The sequence below is a fragment of the Leopardus geoffroyi genome, chromosome C1, assembly GCF_018350155.1.
Source record: "Leopardus geoffroyi isolate Oge1 chromosome C1, O.geoffroyi_Oge1_pat1.0, whole genome shotgun sequence".
In the NCBI taxonomy this organism is placed as follows: domain Eukaryota; kingdom Metazoa; phylum Chordata; class Mammalia; order Carnivora; family Felidae; genus Leopardus; species Leopardus geoffroyi.
This window is the reverse complement of record NC_059328.1, coordinates 113,496,140-113,512,681: the sequence shown is the minus strand read 5'-3', so window position 1 is coordinate 113,512,681 and position 16,542 is coordinate 113,496,140.

Sequence of the window (16,542 nt, the reverse complement as noted above, 5' to 3'; positions counted from 1 at the left end):
CCTCTGCAATGCTCTTTTCTCCACTAAATCAACTCTCCTCTTTTGCTACCTTCCACAAGGTGGTCATTTTTTTCTGCTTGTAGATGTGCAACTTTGTTCTCTCAGACCTCAGATTAATTTCTTGGGAGTTCGGAATGATTTGATGTTTATCTAGCTGTGTTCAAGCTTAGGGTCACCCTATTTTCATGCCATCATAACCCCCCCCCCTGGGTATTGCATTCTTTCAAAAAGGTAAAAAGACATCTTATTTATTTATTTATTTATTTACTAGTGTAAAATAAAGATATTTGGTTTAGTTATGACTAAAAAAAATAAGGGACTTTTCTTGATACATATATTATCAATATAGATATATTTTATGGTTTACCTTTTCAATTTCCTCACGGTGTCTTTGATGAACAAAAGTTTCAATTTAGGGGTGCCTGGATGGCTCAGTTGGTTGAGCGTCCAACTTTTGATTTTGGCTCAGGTCATGATCTCCCTGTTCGTGGGGTCGAGCCCCAAGTCAGGATCTGTGCTGACAATGCTGAGTCTGTTTGGGATTCTCTCCCTCTATCTCTGCCCCTCCCCTGCCTTGCTCACTCTCTATCTCAAAATATATAGACATTTTTTTTAATTTAAAATAGTGCCATTCATAAATATTTTATTTATTTGTTGATTTATGTACTTATTTATTTTCGCTTAACTATGTATTGTGAACATATTCCCATGCCATGAGATATTGTTCTACAATATGATTTTTTTAATGATTCATTAGCATTCCATTGTATTTTTATCCATAAAACAAAACTCTGATGAACATTTATTTCCACATTTTCTTTTTGTTTTGTATTGTTTTGTTTTGTATTTTTAATATTATTTAAATCCAAGTTAGTTAACATATAGTTAACATATAGTGTTTCAGGAGTAGAATTTAGTGATTCATCATTTACATATAACACTTGGTGCCCATCCCAACAAGTGCTTTCCTTTTTTTTTTTTTTTTTAAATTTTTTTTTTCAACGTTTATTTATTTTCGGGACAGAGAGAGACAGAGCATGAACGGGGGAGGGGCAGAGAGAGAGGGAAACACAGAATCGGAAACAGGCTCCAGGCTCTGAGCCATCAGCCCAGAGCCTGACGCGGGGCTCGAACTCACGGACCGCGAGATCGTGACCTGGCTGAAGTCGGACGCTTAACCGACTGCGCCACCCAGGCGCCCCAACAAGTGCTTTCCTTAATGCCAATCACCCATTTATCCCATCCCCTACCCAGCACCCCTCCAGCAACTCTCAGTTTGTTCTCAGTATTTAAGAGTCTCTTATGGTTTGCCTCCCTTGGTGTTTTTATCTTATTTTTCCTTCCTTTCTCCTATGTTCATCTGTTTTGTTTCTTAAATTCCACATATGAGTGAAATCATAGGATATTTATCTTTCTGTGACTGATATTTGATGATTAGTGTCACTTGTGTCTGGTTGAACAAATCATTTCACTAAGCATATGGTCATGAAGATGATTTCTTGCTTTTTTTTTTTTAATTTATAGAAATTTTATTTTTTTAACCTGTCATATTTACTTGTATAATCAATGTGGGATTGATTTTGGTGGAGTATGAGGGAGGCTAGAATTAAGATTCTTTTTTCTTTCTTTCTCTCTCTTTGTTTTGTTTTTGTTTGTTTGTTTGTTTGTTTTGATAGCCAGTTGACCTTGCACAATTTTTTGGAAAGAATATTCTTTTCTCGTGACATTGCGATGGTGACTTGGTGGTATAGCAAGTGACTGCATGTGTACAAGTTCAATTTCTTGATTTCTAATGTTTATTTTCTTCCATTGCTTTATTTATCCAATATTTTATCAATACTATAATTTTTAGTGTAATTTTATAATAAGTCTTGAAATCTAGTAGCCTAAGACTTACAGTTTTAATTTTCTACCAAACTTCATTGGCTAATACTTAGGGTATACATTTCCATATGAATTTTGGAATCAATTGTCAATTGTTGGGGAAAAAAATCTGGGATTTCTATAAAGAATTGTGATTAAGCTATAGATTAATTTTTTTGGAGTTTGAAAACCTAATAACATTTAGAATTACAATCTAGAAACATGATTTTCTTTTCTATTAAGTTACTTGGAGACGATTCTCAGTAATGTTTTCTAGTTTCTATGAGAAATTCTTTCATACGTACTTTGTTTTCTTGATGCCTTTGTGTAAAATATTTTTTAAATTTCACTTTTAATTGTACTGCTGATACAGAGACATGCAGTTGAGCTTTGTATATTGAACTTATTTGTATATTAGCTCTTTGTTAAACTCATTTATTATATCAAATAATTTATGTGAATATTTTCAGGGCGACAGATGTTTTATGTATGTAATTATATCATCTACAATAATGACAATTTCCTTTTTTATCATACCACACTTTATAATTTTTCTTTTGCTTTTTGTAATTATATTGCACTTACCAGTGTCTCATAAAGCATTGAATACAAGTATTTATAGGAATAGTCTTGCCTTGCTTCTATGAAAATGGTAGTTAATATTTTTCTATACCTGTAATTTTTTTCTCTACATTATTTTCTTTATACCTTATCAAATTTAAGATCTCCTCACCTATTCCTAAGTTGATAAAAATTATTATAAATGCAGTAACGGATTTTACCAAAGTGTTCTATGCATCTGTTGAAATACTCATATCATTTATCTCTTTTCTCTTCCACATTTTTACATTTAATTGCTTAATATTCCAATGTTAAACCACCTTGCATTCTTGATAATAGTTTCCTCTAGGTAATAGGATCTCTTTTTTAATATATTGTTACATCAAAATAGCTCACATTTGAAATTGTCTTTGCATTTATTTTCCTCTAGGTAATAGGATCTCTTTTTAATATATTGTTGCATCAAAATAGCTCACATTTGAAATTGTCTTTGCATTTATTTTCATAGGGGATAAAGGTTTATCTTTTTTCCTTTCTGTAATGTCTTTGTAAGGTTTTGGTATCAAGGTTATGCTAGTCTCATAAGTAAATTTAAACAGTATGTCTTTCTACAGAGTTTTTCATAGATTTAAATTATTTCCTACCTGAATTTTGAAAAAAAAATACCAATGTAATTATTTATTTCAGAATGGGGAATATCTTAGTTCTGGGATCAACTTATTTAAAAATTTTTAAAAGATATAGATTTTTATATTTCTTTTTGTGTGTGTTTTCTTTTAATTTGTGATCAGGGAATTTCATAAAAATAATCTTCAAATATATTAACATAATGTTGGAGGATCTGTAGTGATGTTATTTCATTCTACTATAAGTAATTTCATGTTTCTCTACTTTTTTCTTTGATGAGGTTTGCTTAGGATTCATGGGTTCAATTTTCCCCCCCCAAAGGACCAATTTTAGCTTTATCCATTTTCTTTATTTACCTGTTATATATTTTATTGATTTCTTGTCTTACCCTTATTATTTTCTTTCTGTGGATTTAATTTGTTGTTCTCTTTTGGCTCTTGATATAGAAATTTAGGCTGTTGGTTATTTTTAACTTTTCTTATTTTCTAATACAAGCATTTGGAGATATATATTTTGCTTTCAATATTGCTTTAACTCCATATTAAATACCTTGTGTTAGTTATAATTTGATTATTATACAGTTGGAAATATTTTCTAATCATCCTTGTGATTTTGTCATGTTTTTAATTATCATTTTAGAGAGAGAGAGCATGCTAAAGGGGGAGTGGGGCAAAGGGAGAGAGAGAGAATCTTAAGCAGGCTGCACACTTAGCATGGAGCCCGACATGGGGCTCAATCCTACCACTCCGACCCTAGGATCATGACCTGAGCTGAAATCGAGAGTAGGATGCTTAACCAAATGAGCCACAGAGGCACCCCATGATTTTGTCTTTAACCAAGAGATTTAGATGTGTACTGATAATTTCAACCACGCTGAGGATTTACTAGTTTTAGTTGTATTTTTTTTTTTTTTTACATTTTTTTCATTGTGATAAATTACATATTTAACCAATTTAACAAAACTAAGTACATTTCAATGGCATTCAGTATTTCCAAAATATTGTGCAACATTTAGCAGTATGTAGTTCCAGAAAATTGTTTTCCAAAGGAATCCATTAAACATTCATTCCATGTCCACACCACCCCCAGCCAGTGGAAAACACTAATCTCTCTAGCTCCATCAATTTTCCTATTTAGTATATTTCATATAACGGAATCATACATTTGTGGTCTTTTGTGTCTGGCTTCTTTTACTAAGCATAATATTTTCAAGCATAATCCATGCTGGAACATGTATCAGAGCTTCATTTCTATGACTGAATAATATTGTTTGGTATGAATAGACCACATTTTTTTATGTAAACATAGCAGCTGATGGATATTTGGATTGTGTTTGGTTTTGTAAATTTTGGCTTTGTGAGTAGTGTTTATATGAACATTCATGTATGTACAAGTTTTCGAGTACAGGTTTCCAATTCGTTCCAGTACATACATAAGAATGCACTTCCACTTAAAAAGTATTTATTTAAATTACTGAGGAGATAACAGGCACTTTCAACAGGCTATACCATTTTATATTTGCATTAGCAATGTGCAAAATTTCTGATTTCTCCACATCCTCGCCAGCATGTGTTACCCCCCATTTTTTGTTTTGTTTTGTTTTGTTTTGTTTTGTTTTGTTTTGTTTTGTTTTGTTTTTAATCTCACCATCCTAGTGAGTCTGAAATGGTACTTGCTATAGTTTTTATTTGTATTTCCCTAGTGACTAATGACATTGACCATCTGTTCATGTGGATATTGACTAGCATTTGTAGATCTTCTTTGGATAAATGTCTATTCAAGAACTTTGGATATTTCTGAATTGGATTGTTTGACTTGTTTTTGTTGAATTGTAGGAGTTACTCACATATTTTGGATACCTTATGCTTATCAGATACATGATTTGCAAATGTTTCCTCCCACTCTGTAGACTTTTTTCTCTTTCTCTTGATAGTGTTTTGTTGAGCAAAAATTTAATTTTGATTAAGTACAATTTATGTATTTTGTTTCTATTATTGTTCATGCTCTTGGTGTCACATGTAATTAACTAGATCCAAGGTCATGAAGATTTAATCTTGTGTTTTGTCATTGAGGGTTTTATATATTTTGTGTATTAAATTTAGGTCTTTGATACATTTTGAGTTAGTTTTGGGTATGGAGTAACGTATCAATCCAAATTAATTATTTTGTATATGGCTTTATTTCTAGTCTGTCAGATGTATTCCCTTGATCTATATTTATAGCCTATGACATTACAACACTATTCTAAATACTGTAGATTTTTTACTAAGGTTGGACATCGATAAGTGTGGGTTTTCCAATTTTACAAATATTCTCCAAGGTTTTTTGGGCTATTCTTGTCCCTTTAAAATCCATATGAGGGGTGCTTGATCTGTTAAGTGCCAGATTCTTGATTTTGGCTCAGGTCATAATCTCACAGTCATAAGATCAAGCCCCAGATTGAGCTCCACACTGGGAGTGAAGCTTTCTTAAGATTCTCTCTCTCTCTCCCTGTACTCCTCCCTCCCTAAAATAAAATAATAATAATAAATAAAATAAAATCCATATAAACTTTAGAAGCAGCTTTTTCATTCCTGCCTCCCTTTCAGGAAATTCTGTTAGATTTGAATAGATATATTGAAACTGGAGATCACTTTGGGAGTATTGTCATTTGACAAGATAAATTCTCTCAATCCATGAACATGTGGTATATTCTATTTATTTGAAATTCTAATTTATTTGAAATTATTCTAATTTCTTTTTTTAATTTTTTTATGTTTATGTATTTGAGAAAGAGACAGAGAGAGAGAGAGAGAGAAAGAGAGAGAGAGAGAGAACAAAGACAGAGACAGAGACAGAGCATAAGCGGGAGAGGGACAGAGAGAAAGGGAGGCACAGAATCCAAAGCAGGCTCCAGGCTCTGAGTTGTCAGCACAGAGCCCAGTGCAGGGCTCAAACCAGGAACTGTGAGATCATGACCTGAGCCAAAATCGGACGCTTAACCAACTGAGCCACCCAGGTGCCCCATATCTAATTTCTTTCAGCAATGTTTTGTGTAATTTTTGGTGTACAACCCTTATACTTTGGTAAAATTGATTTCCAGTATTTATTTTATTTGTTTAATGTTTATTTATTTATTTTGAGAGAGAGGGACAGTGAGGGGGAGGGGCAGAGAGAAAGAGGGAGACAGAAAATTCCAAACAGGATTTTGGGAGCCTGATTTGGGGCTTGAACTCAGGAGTCATGAGATTACGACAGGAGCAGAAACCAAGAGTCAGACGCTCAACTGACTGAACCACCCAGGTGCCCAAATTTCCAAGTATTTTATTATCTTGATGTTGCCATAGATAAAATTGTTTTATTAATTGCATTTTCAGATGGTCCACTACTTGTTTAGAAATACTATGATTTTGTGCAAGGATCTTGTACTGTGCAAATCTGCTGATTTATTTCTTTAGCTCTACTGGGATTAGGAGTAGGCTGGAAGGACAATGTGGAGCCAAAGAGGATTACCCACAAGCCTTAAAATGTAATTAAATTTGCCTTACTGGGTTTGAGACTTGCTTGGGACTCTATGACACCTTTCTTCCAATTTCTTCCTTTTGGAATGAGAATGCCTATCAGATATGTCTCAGAATTGTATCTTGGAAGCAGATACCTTGTTGTCTAGTTTTACAGATTCATAGATGGAAAGGAATGTTCGTGCCAAATAAATTATACCTGAAATCTTATGCATACCTGATTTAGAAGATATTAAGACAATCTTCGGCAATTTAGAGTTGATGCTGGATTGTGTTAACATACGTGAAAGCTGTGACCTTCAACCCAAAGTTGGAAAATACACTGTGATCTGCCTGAACATGCTTGTTTCTCAAAGCTACTAGACCTTCTTCTTCCTGTGTATACATTTCCAAAGTGTGATAAAATAGACTTGTTAGCTCATCAAAAAATAGGTTTGCAGAAATGATGAAATAGAGGGTCTGCAGTCCATTTACACTACATCTAAAACACTGAAAAAAAGAGGGGGTATCTTTAGATAATGCCTGAAATAAGAACTAAAACACAGAGAGCAAAAAGCTATTCAAAATACAAAACCAAGGCAAACTTGCATTCAGAAAAAGTGAAATCTTATGTTGCTCCCAGTTTGCCACAACAGATGGATCAATCTGATAACAACTGAGGCTCAAACACGGACTTTGACAGTAATTGGCCACTGAAAACATGGTAAGTAATTACACTCTATGTTATATATCCATTGGCCACTCACAGCATATTTTTGCTCTCTTTAAAATACATTTTCACTTCTCCGGGGTACATCATGTTTTCAGTATAATGGACATTCAAACTGAGATGGAATGGTTTTGGGGGTTTCATGATATTTGAGGGGGAGAAAATGCACCCCTAGGAAATCATGACAGGATAACATGTGGGAGTTCAGTGGTTTTGAAAGGTGAAATTATAGAGAGGACTTCCATTGTCTGTGGTCATGTTTGGGTAAGAACTATCTATATGAATTAGGAGTGCCAACCCTGTATATTTTCGTGTGCATTTGTTTTTGACAAAACTTGAATTTACTACCATGCTTAACAATTGCTTAGCTCACTATTTTCTTTTTGCATCCAAACCCCATAGAAGAAAATCCTTTAAACAATGTTGTTTATAATTTTCAAAGCTTAGACAAAATAAACATTTTTAGAAATGGCCATAAATGGCTTAAAATACATGTGAAGTCTAAAATAAAATAAAAAGTAAAAGATATTTAAAATCTAACGAGGATAATAACCATTAGAGAAATTGACCCTATAATAAAAAAAAATTCTACAGCAAAAGTTACCAGATTGAAATGATTATACATGAATTTTACAATAAGAATGTATAACTCCTTTTGGGGCACCTGGGTGGCTCAGTCGATTAAGCGTCTGACTTTGGCTCAGGTCATGATCTCATGGTTCATGAGTTCAAGCCCTGCGTCGGGTTCTGTGCCAACAGCTCAGAGCCTAGAGCTGCTTCAGATTTGGTGTCTCCCTCTCTGTCCCTCCTCTGCTTGTGCTCTTTCTGTCTGTCTGTGTCTCTCTCTCTCTCTCAAAAATAAATAAAAATTAAAAAAAAATAAAAAGAATGTATAACCCCTTTTAAAAAACGCAGAAGACAGATATAGAAAAACTATCTACTTTATCATATGAAATTAGTATAACCTTGATGTTGAAACTAGGTAAAATTCAATTGAGCTTCTAGTCATGATGAAATAAACACTACCAGATTTATTCTACTGTACAAAAAGCAATTAAAAAACAGACAAAAATTGGGGCACCCATTTTCAGACAGTAGGTAATAAGCAGTGCAGGACTAATCCTTGAGAGAAGAAAACACTGAGGTTGGCAACGTATTGACTCAAGCTGTCCACTTAGGGGCAATTTCTGCACAATGGTGAAGAGAAATTAAGCCTAAGAAGAACAAGGTAGTCTTAGGGAGATTAGTGGGCAGACATAGCATTTGGAGCTATTGACATGGATGAAATTTGAGGGGCAGAGTGCTGAGTAGGAGGGAGATGGACATAGCAAGAGCCCTGGGAGTCTGTGTGTATGTCCCTCATGGTTCCTTGATCAAGGGCTCAGGCAAATGTGCTCTACAAGGTTCCACCTACCCAGGCAAAGTGTAGCTTCTAAGGAGTTGAGAGTGGAATAGAGATTGCAAACGTCTGCACACTCAGAGATATTGGGATTTAAGCCAAGCCAAGGTGGAGACAGGTTCAAATGCATTTCCAGCATCAGTTGAACATCAAGAAAGGTAAGGGAGCATGGTCTTCAGGAAGTGTTATGCCCTAGGAATAAGGGAACACTGAAAGCGTCCAGACCTACCAAGGAAAATAACAAAGCCTACGTGGTCAAGATAATCTATGAATTACTTCTTTCTTATCAGAACAAAACACAACAAAATGTGTATATACACAAAATACTCGATTTTGGTATCTTGCTAAGAAATTTATGTGACTTTGGTTAAAATACATCACTAAAGTAGCACAAGGTTTGGAAAAATAATAAAGGAATTTGTCCTGTTGTCACATTATCATATTTAAAGACAGAGGCAGTTGTTGGTAGCATTGCATAATGGCTCCAGATGATTCTCATCCCCTAGTGCTCATCTGCTTGTGTGATCTCACTTCCTGAGTGTGAACTGGACCCAGTGACTTGTTTCTAATGAATATGATCATTTCCAAGATTAGGTTATAAATGATGGTAACTTCATCTCTTTCTCTCTGTCTCTCTCTTTCTCTGTCTGACTGTCCCTCTCTTTTCTGTGCTGTGTCTCCTTGGCTTACCCCCTTAAGAGAACAAACTATCACATTTGAGAGGTTGACATGGCAAATGCTGAGGGAATTTGAATGAGATCTTTGGCCAATGATACATGAAGAAGGAGGCTTGTGGTCCAACACCCTGCAAGGATCTGAAACCAGCCTATAACCATGTGAGTAAGCTTGCAAGTGGATCCTTCCACCATTTGGCCTTGATGTTACAAGCAGGCTGGGTCCAAAGACCCAGAGGAGATTCCCACAGGACAAGCCAAGAGGGTACTTGGCTTCACACAGGAGGGAAATCAAACCCAAGCTGAAGAATGTGAAGGCAGAGTTCATTAAATAGCATTAGTGACAGGTAGAGAATAGCAGACCGAGTGTCTGGGAGACGCAGAAGGGAAGAGAATGAGTCTGGCCATTGCTTAAGACTAGGAGCTTATGTTGGAGAGGGCTCTAGAGTCCACCTTCCTTTAGGATCCAGGATAGAATCCAATCAAAAGCAGGTGACAGGTGAACAATAGGTATGATTCCATAAATCACTGAAGGTTGGGGGTACTGATGCCAGTGTCAGCCAAAGTTTGTTCAAAGCGAATGTCCTGGAACGTGTTTGGGATCCATCTCTTCTCAGATGTCATCAGGTGTTTGGCTCCTGGGACCAAACTCAGAGAATGATTCACTTTCTTGCTTCCCCCTTGAAACAGGAACATTGCTTTTATGGCTTATTCAGAGGCAGAAGGTGGAACATGAATAAGTAGGGCCCAGTAGAAAAAGAGCAGAGAGAGAGAGAGAGCTTTTTTAAAAATGGAGTCCCTTCAGCTTCCCTACCTCATTGAGATGACTCCAGCCCTCAGTGACAAATTCACAAAGCTTCCTGGGCAACTGTGAAGCAACAGGACTATCCAAGATATGCCCGGGTGTGTTATCCACAGGAGCTGTGAGGTAATAAAGATGTATTATTTTAAAATGCTAAGTTTTGGAGCAATTTGTTAGGCCAAAATAAATAATTAATACAGGTATATGGTATTAATTTTAAATATAGTATAATTAAGGCTCTTGCTTATAATTAGGAGTGTTTTTTGCAATTGTTTGAGCACTTTAACATAATAGCTATACAAAGAGTTATAGACAATAAAATGTAATATTAAATGGAAAGGAATAAAAATATTCAAGTAACCAAAAGATTGAAACATTAACAAGAAAACGAGAATGAACTGGTCACAGCCTTGGCAGGAGGCAGGATGCTTTGGCTTTGTCTGGTCTGCTGCAGCCCAGCCAGGCCCTGAGACTTGGAGCATCCAGGAGGCTGGACTCTGCCTTGGGGACCCCTTCCCGGGCTGGAGACTTGGAGACTCTGGTCTGCACTGATGCCTGGCTTTGGAATCATTCCTGCCCTCGCACCCAGACTGAGGACTTTCTGTCCTTTGGAGTGAATTGTAATCAATTAGGGATCCTTTATCAGTCTAGAGTTACAAGTGAGAGGGGCACCTGGGTGGCTCAGTCGGTTAAGTGTCTGACCTTGGCTCAGGTCATGATCTCACAGTTTGTGAGTTCTGAGCCCCGCGTGAGGCTCTGTGCTGACAGCTCAGAGCATGGAGCCTGGTTTGGATTCTGTGTCCCCCTCTCTCTCCGTGCCTCCCCCACTTGTACTCTCTCTCTCTCAAAAATAAATAAATAAACATTAAAAAAAAAGTGAGAATTCAGATATGTGAGGCCACCATTACTACTTTGAGCACCCCAGAATGGGAGAAGGGATTTATTAGGAGTGAAAAAGAAGAGCTTGGTAAAAGCCAAAGAAAATAATGACCAGGATCCCTTCTACCAAATGCAAAGTCTACTTTGTTGAGAAGTCCAAGGATAGCTCTAAAAATAAACGGAGCACCAAGCAGTCCTGCCAGAAGGATTGGAACAAGGATAAAAGAGGCGCAGCGTTTGCAGTGGTGGCCACGGCATCAGGTCTCATCCAGCTCTGCCTACAGCTGGGACATCAGCTCCGGCCCTGCCTCCCTCTCCAGCTCTTCCTTCCTGGGCGCTGGGCAAGTCCAGCACGTCCCGCAGCGACCCCGGTTCTCCCAGGACTTCTTGGTGTAGGCGGGACAACAGGCGAGGTTCACGCTCCAAGTCGAAATCACCCAAAAGGATAGGAAAAGGTGGAGCCTTACCTCCAACCTCACCAAAGCGCACATTGGGAGGCTCACCAGGAATGCGACCGAAGAGCACGTCAGGGGGATATTCTCCACCTACGGGAAAATTGGTTGTACAAAGGATGCACCCCGTCTGTGTAACGGCTATGTAGACAGGGAGTTTGAGAATCCGCATGAAGCCAAGAAGGCACGGAAGCACCTGGATGCAAGACGAATCCATGTCTAGGAGATAAACTACCCCCCTCCCGCCGTGCTGACCCCCTGGCTTAGTCCACCCCCAAGGCAATTCGGCCTTCCAGGGAGAGTGCTGCCACCACCTCCGCTGTGGCCCCAGGCCTCTTCTCCCCATGGAACAGGATCAGGTGGCGCCCCCTGGTGCAGGCCTCTGAGCACCTGCGACCTTGCCCTCACCTCGCAGGCCACCGCCACGTGAACAGCTCCACTGTTCCCGGTAAGCATGGCCGTCGAGCCCCTCCGCCCCCCACCTCCTAGTTTACATACATCCCATCCATCTCAGTTTTGTTACCTTCCTAATGAAGAAGGATCCACTCAGGGCAAAGCTCCAGCTGCAGAAGCAGTGGCGCTTGGTGTGGTGCCTGGAAAGATGGTCTCCAGTTTTCTGGCTAGAAAGGTTCCCTGCTTCCAGATCCTGAGAGTGAGTTTTGTGGCAAAGCCAGCAGGGATGAGCAGGACTCCAGGTGGCAGTGCAGCCCCAGCCTACAAGCACGTTTTTCCATTGCACAGATGACCTGGGCCAGTGGGAGGCCTGTGGAACCTTCAGGAAAGGGTGCACTTTTCACAGCTGCTGTTCCTGTTAGCTCCAGCCTGCTGCCCTACTCAGTCCCCTTCTGACCTCCAGGGTCAAAAGCCCGGAGTTAATTGCTATGAGTGGTTCTGTATTTACACGTGCCCATGCTGCGAATTGCTATGAGTGGTTCTGTATTTACACGTGCCCATGAGCAGCCCCCCACCCCACCCCACCCCACCCCACCCCACTCTCTCTTTCTCTCTCTAAACGGTGAGCAAGCTGAGAGCTCTGTCTGTAGGGTCATCTCAACGTTCCTGTCACTGCTGTTACTCGTGGTCTTAAGGCTTTTATTGTGCAGTAGACATTTTCTGTCTTGAGTTTTTGGATCTTGGCAACATGTTAGATGATGTTGTGTTTGTACTTTGTTGGGTAGAGTGAAAGATTGTGTTGAACAAACCTAGGATTAGAATGGAAAAAAACAAAACAAAACAAAAACAAAAACACACAAAACTCCACAGGAATAACAACTAAAAGAAGAGCAGCAAAACAGATGGAAACAGGAGAAAATGGAAGGATGGTAGACTGAAACATCTCACAATTGCATGAAAATCTTAAAAATAAGCACTTTAATTAAAAGATAAATATTGTAAGATCAAAAACCAAAGACCAAATATATCTCTGTCTTTAAATGGGTTGCAAATGAAATGCTGGAAAATGATATAAAATGCAGACACCCAGCTTAAAGCAGTGAATTCAGACAAAACACATTCTGAGACAAGGAATGTTGCCAAAGATAAATTGGAACACTGCATTATGAAAGTGGGTCAATTTCGCAACAAAGTATGACAATCCTAAATATGTCTGTACTTAATAGCAGAGCTTCAAGCTACCTGAAGCACAGAAAAAAAAAGGAAAAAAAAGCAACAAAAACTTATACAGCAATCGAAGATTTAAACAAATCCATAATTATAATTGGAAATTCTAGTATTTCACACCTCCCAACACTTGATAGGCAGAGCACAAGAATAAAGAGAGATGTGAATAATACTATAGGCCAACTTAACTAATTGATATTTACAGACATTACACTCAGTAGCCGACAAATTATGTTGTATTCAAGGGCACTGGGAGTCCTCCCGAATGCAGATAACATATATTTAGTACACTGAAACTTAAGAAATAATACAGGTATGTTCTTGACCAGGGTGGAATAAAATTGGCAATTTATAGGAATAACGTATCCAGAAATCTCTGAACTATCCAGAAATTGTTTACAAATGTATTTGTAAATTAAACATGCACAGATACTCGATTTCCGAAGGAAGAAATCACAAGGGAAATTAGGAAATATTTTGAACTGGATGATAACAAAACTAGAACATTACTGAATTTGTAGAAAGAAGCAATAACAGAACTCAGAATTCAACTGGCCTGATAGAAATTTTAATCTTTAGTGTGAGGTGAATTTATTCCTTCTCCTCTTGCCATCTGTTCTCCTAGTTTCCTTCTCCTTTGCTCCCTGAACTTGTTGCCTCTGAAAACCATCAGATGGGGCCAAGTGAGGTAACCTCACTTGAGGGAAGAGACGGGGAGTGGAGATTTGGCCAAAGGCAGGCTTGAGAATGTAAGGAGTAGGCCAGTAGTGAGGGTGTGCAGTCTGGCTGGTAATACATGGCACAGTGATGTATGTGCTGATTTCCGAGTTGGTTAGATCTCTCTCCTCATTGGGGAAGAAGCATCTCTTATATGGGTCAGAACCCAAGTGGAATAATAAGGGTGTCTCTTATAATAAGGGTGTCCTGGAGCCCAGGAAGCCAATGGCAGTAGGTAGAGACTGGTTTCTATACAAAGAAACTACAAACAAGTGAGTATGTTAAGGATAATGGGATCCAGTCTTCTCAATATTGAGCAATGAAGTTAAAGATATGGAAAGTAAAAGAGGGAGAGATACGGAGAGACAGAGAGAGAGAATTTGAATGATTTCTATGCTGTTGGATTAGAATTAGAGATAACCTTTATGAGTTCATGGTTGTCAACGTAGACAGGTAAAGAAACAATCAGATGTAAATGTGTACACAATGTATAAATGTGTAGGTGTATGTGTACGTGTGTCTAGTAAAAAATATCTAACTCCCTAACTGCCCACTGAGGTGCCTGGGAAGCAGTAAGCCATCAGTAGTAGCATATATACTACTTAGGTCTGAGCTTCCAAATACCCTTTGCCAATAAAAGGAACAAAGAACCCAATTAAAAAATCTGCAAAAGAAAATAAAAGACAGGGGCGCCTGGGTGGCGCAGTCGGTTAGGCGTCCGACTTCAGCCAGGTCACGATCTCGCGGTCCGTGAGTTCGAGCCCCGCATCAGGCTCTGGGCTGATGGCTCAGAGCCTGGAGCCTGTTTCCGATTCTGTGTCTCCCTCTCTCTCTGCCCCTCTCCCGTTCATGCTCTGTCTCTCTCTGTCCCAAAAATGAATAAACGTTGAAAAAAAAAAGAAAAAAATAAAAGAAAATAAAAGACAAAATATTTGAACAGATGTCTCATGAAAGAAGACATTCAGATGGTTAAAAGGCACCTGAAAAGTGAAAAATATCATTACTGCCATGGAAATATGAATTAAAGCTGCAATGGACATAAATGAGAAGGGCACCTGGGTGGTTTGCTAGGCTGAGCATGGGACTCTTGATCTTGACCCAGGTCATGATCTCATGTGGGATTAACCTCTCATTTGGATCTGAGCTGAGTGTGGGATTCTTTCTCCCCTTCTGCCTCTTTCTCTCCCATGCAAGCACTCTCCAAACAAAGAGACAAACAACCACAAATGAGTACACTACCCATCTGTGAGGATGTCTGCCCCTCATGCTGGAGAGGATTTGAAAGAGCTGGACCTCTAGCAAACTGCTCATAGGAAAGTCAAACATTATAAACACTTTTGAAAAGAACTTGGGATGCCTGGGTGGCTCAGTTGGTTAAGTGTCCAACTTGGGCTCAGGTCATGATCTCATGGTTTGTGGGTTCAAGCTCCGCATCTGGGTCTGTGCTGACAGCTCAGAGCCTGGAGCCTGCTTCAGATTCTGTGCCTCCTTCTCTCTCTGTCCCTCCCCCGCTCACACTCTGTCTCTCTTTTTCTCTCAAAAATAAATAAATAAAAATAAAATAAAAAGAACTTAACTGTTTCTTTTTTTAATTTTTTATTATTTTTTAAATTTTTAATTTTTTTTTAATTCTTGAGAGGGAGAAAGAGACAGAGCATGTGCAGGGGAGGGGCAGAGAAGAGGGAGACACAGAATCTGAAGTAGGATCCAGACTCCGAGCTGTCAGCACAGAGCAGGATGTGGGGCTTGAACTCACAAATGTGAGACCATGATCTGAGCCGTAGTTTGACGCTTAACAGACTGAGCCACCCAGGTACCCCATCTTTTTTTAATGTTTATTTATTTTTGAGAGACAGAGAGAGAGGGAGGGAGAGGGAGAGGGCAGAGAGAGAGGGAGACAGAATCTGAAGCAGGCAAATTGTACATTTTAGATATGTGCAGTTTATTATATGCCAATTATTTCTCAATAAAGCTGTTACAGGTGTGCCTCCTTTTGCTCTGCTTCATTTTACTGTGTTGTTGTTGTTGTCGTTGTTGTTTTCCCAAACTGATAGTTTGTGCAATGCTGTATGGAGCCAGTTCAACTGTGCCTTTTTACCAACATTTGCTTACTTTACGTTTCTGTGTCACATTTTCGGGAATCCTAACATTTCCAACTTTTTAATTATTATTACATTTGTTGTGGTGACCTGTGATCGGTGATCTGTGATGTTCCTACTGCAACTGTCTTGAGGCGTCACAAACCACACCCATACAGGACGGTAATCAATGTTGTATGTGATGTGACGGCTCCACTGACAAGCGTCTTCCCTCTTTCTCCTTCTCTCCAGGCCTCCTCATTCCCTGAGACATAACAATATTGAAGTGAGGCTGATTATGAGCCCAATCATGGGCTCTAAGTGTTCAAGTGGAAGGAAAAGTCACATGTCTCTCACTTGAAATCAAAAGTTAGCAATGATTAAGTTTAGCAAGGAAGGCATGTGGAAAGCTAAGACAGGTCAAAATCTGGGCCTCTTGTCCAAGCCGTCAGCCAAGTTGTGAGTGCAAAGGAAAAGGTCTTGCAGGAAATTAAAGTGCTTCTCCAGTGAACACACAAATGGTAAGAAAGTGCAACAGCCTCATTGCTGATGCTGGAGAAACTTTGAGTGGTCTCGATAGATCGAACTAGCTACGACATTCCCATAACCAAAGCCTAATCCAAAACAAGGCCCTGACTCTCCTTGATTCTAGTAAGGCTGA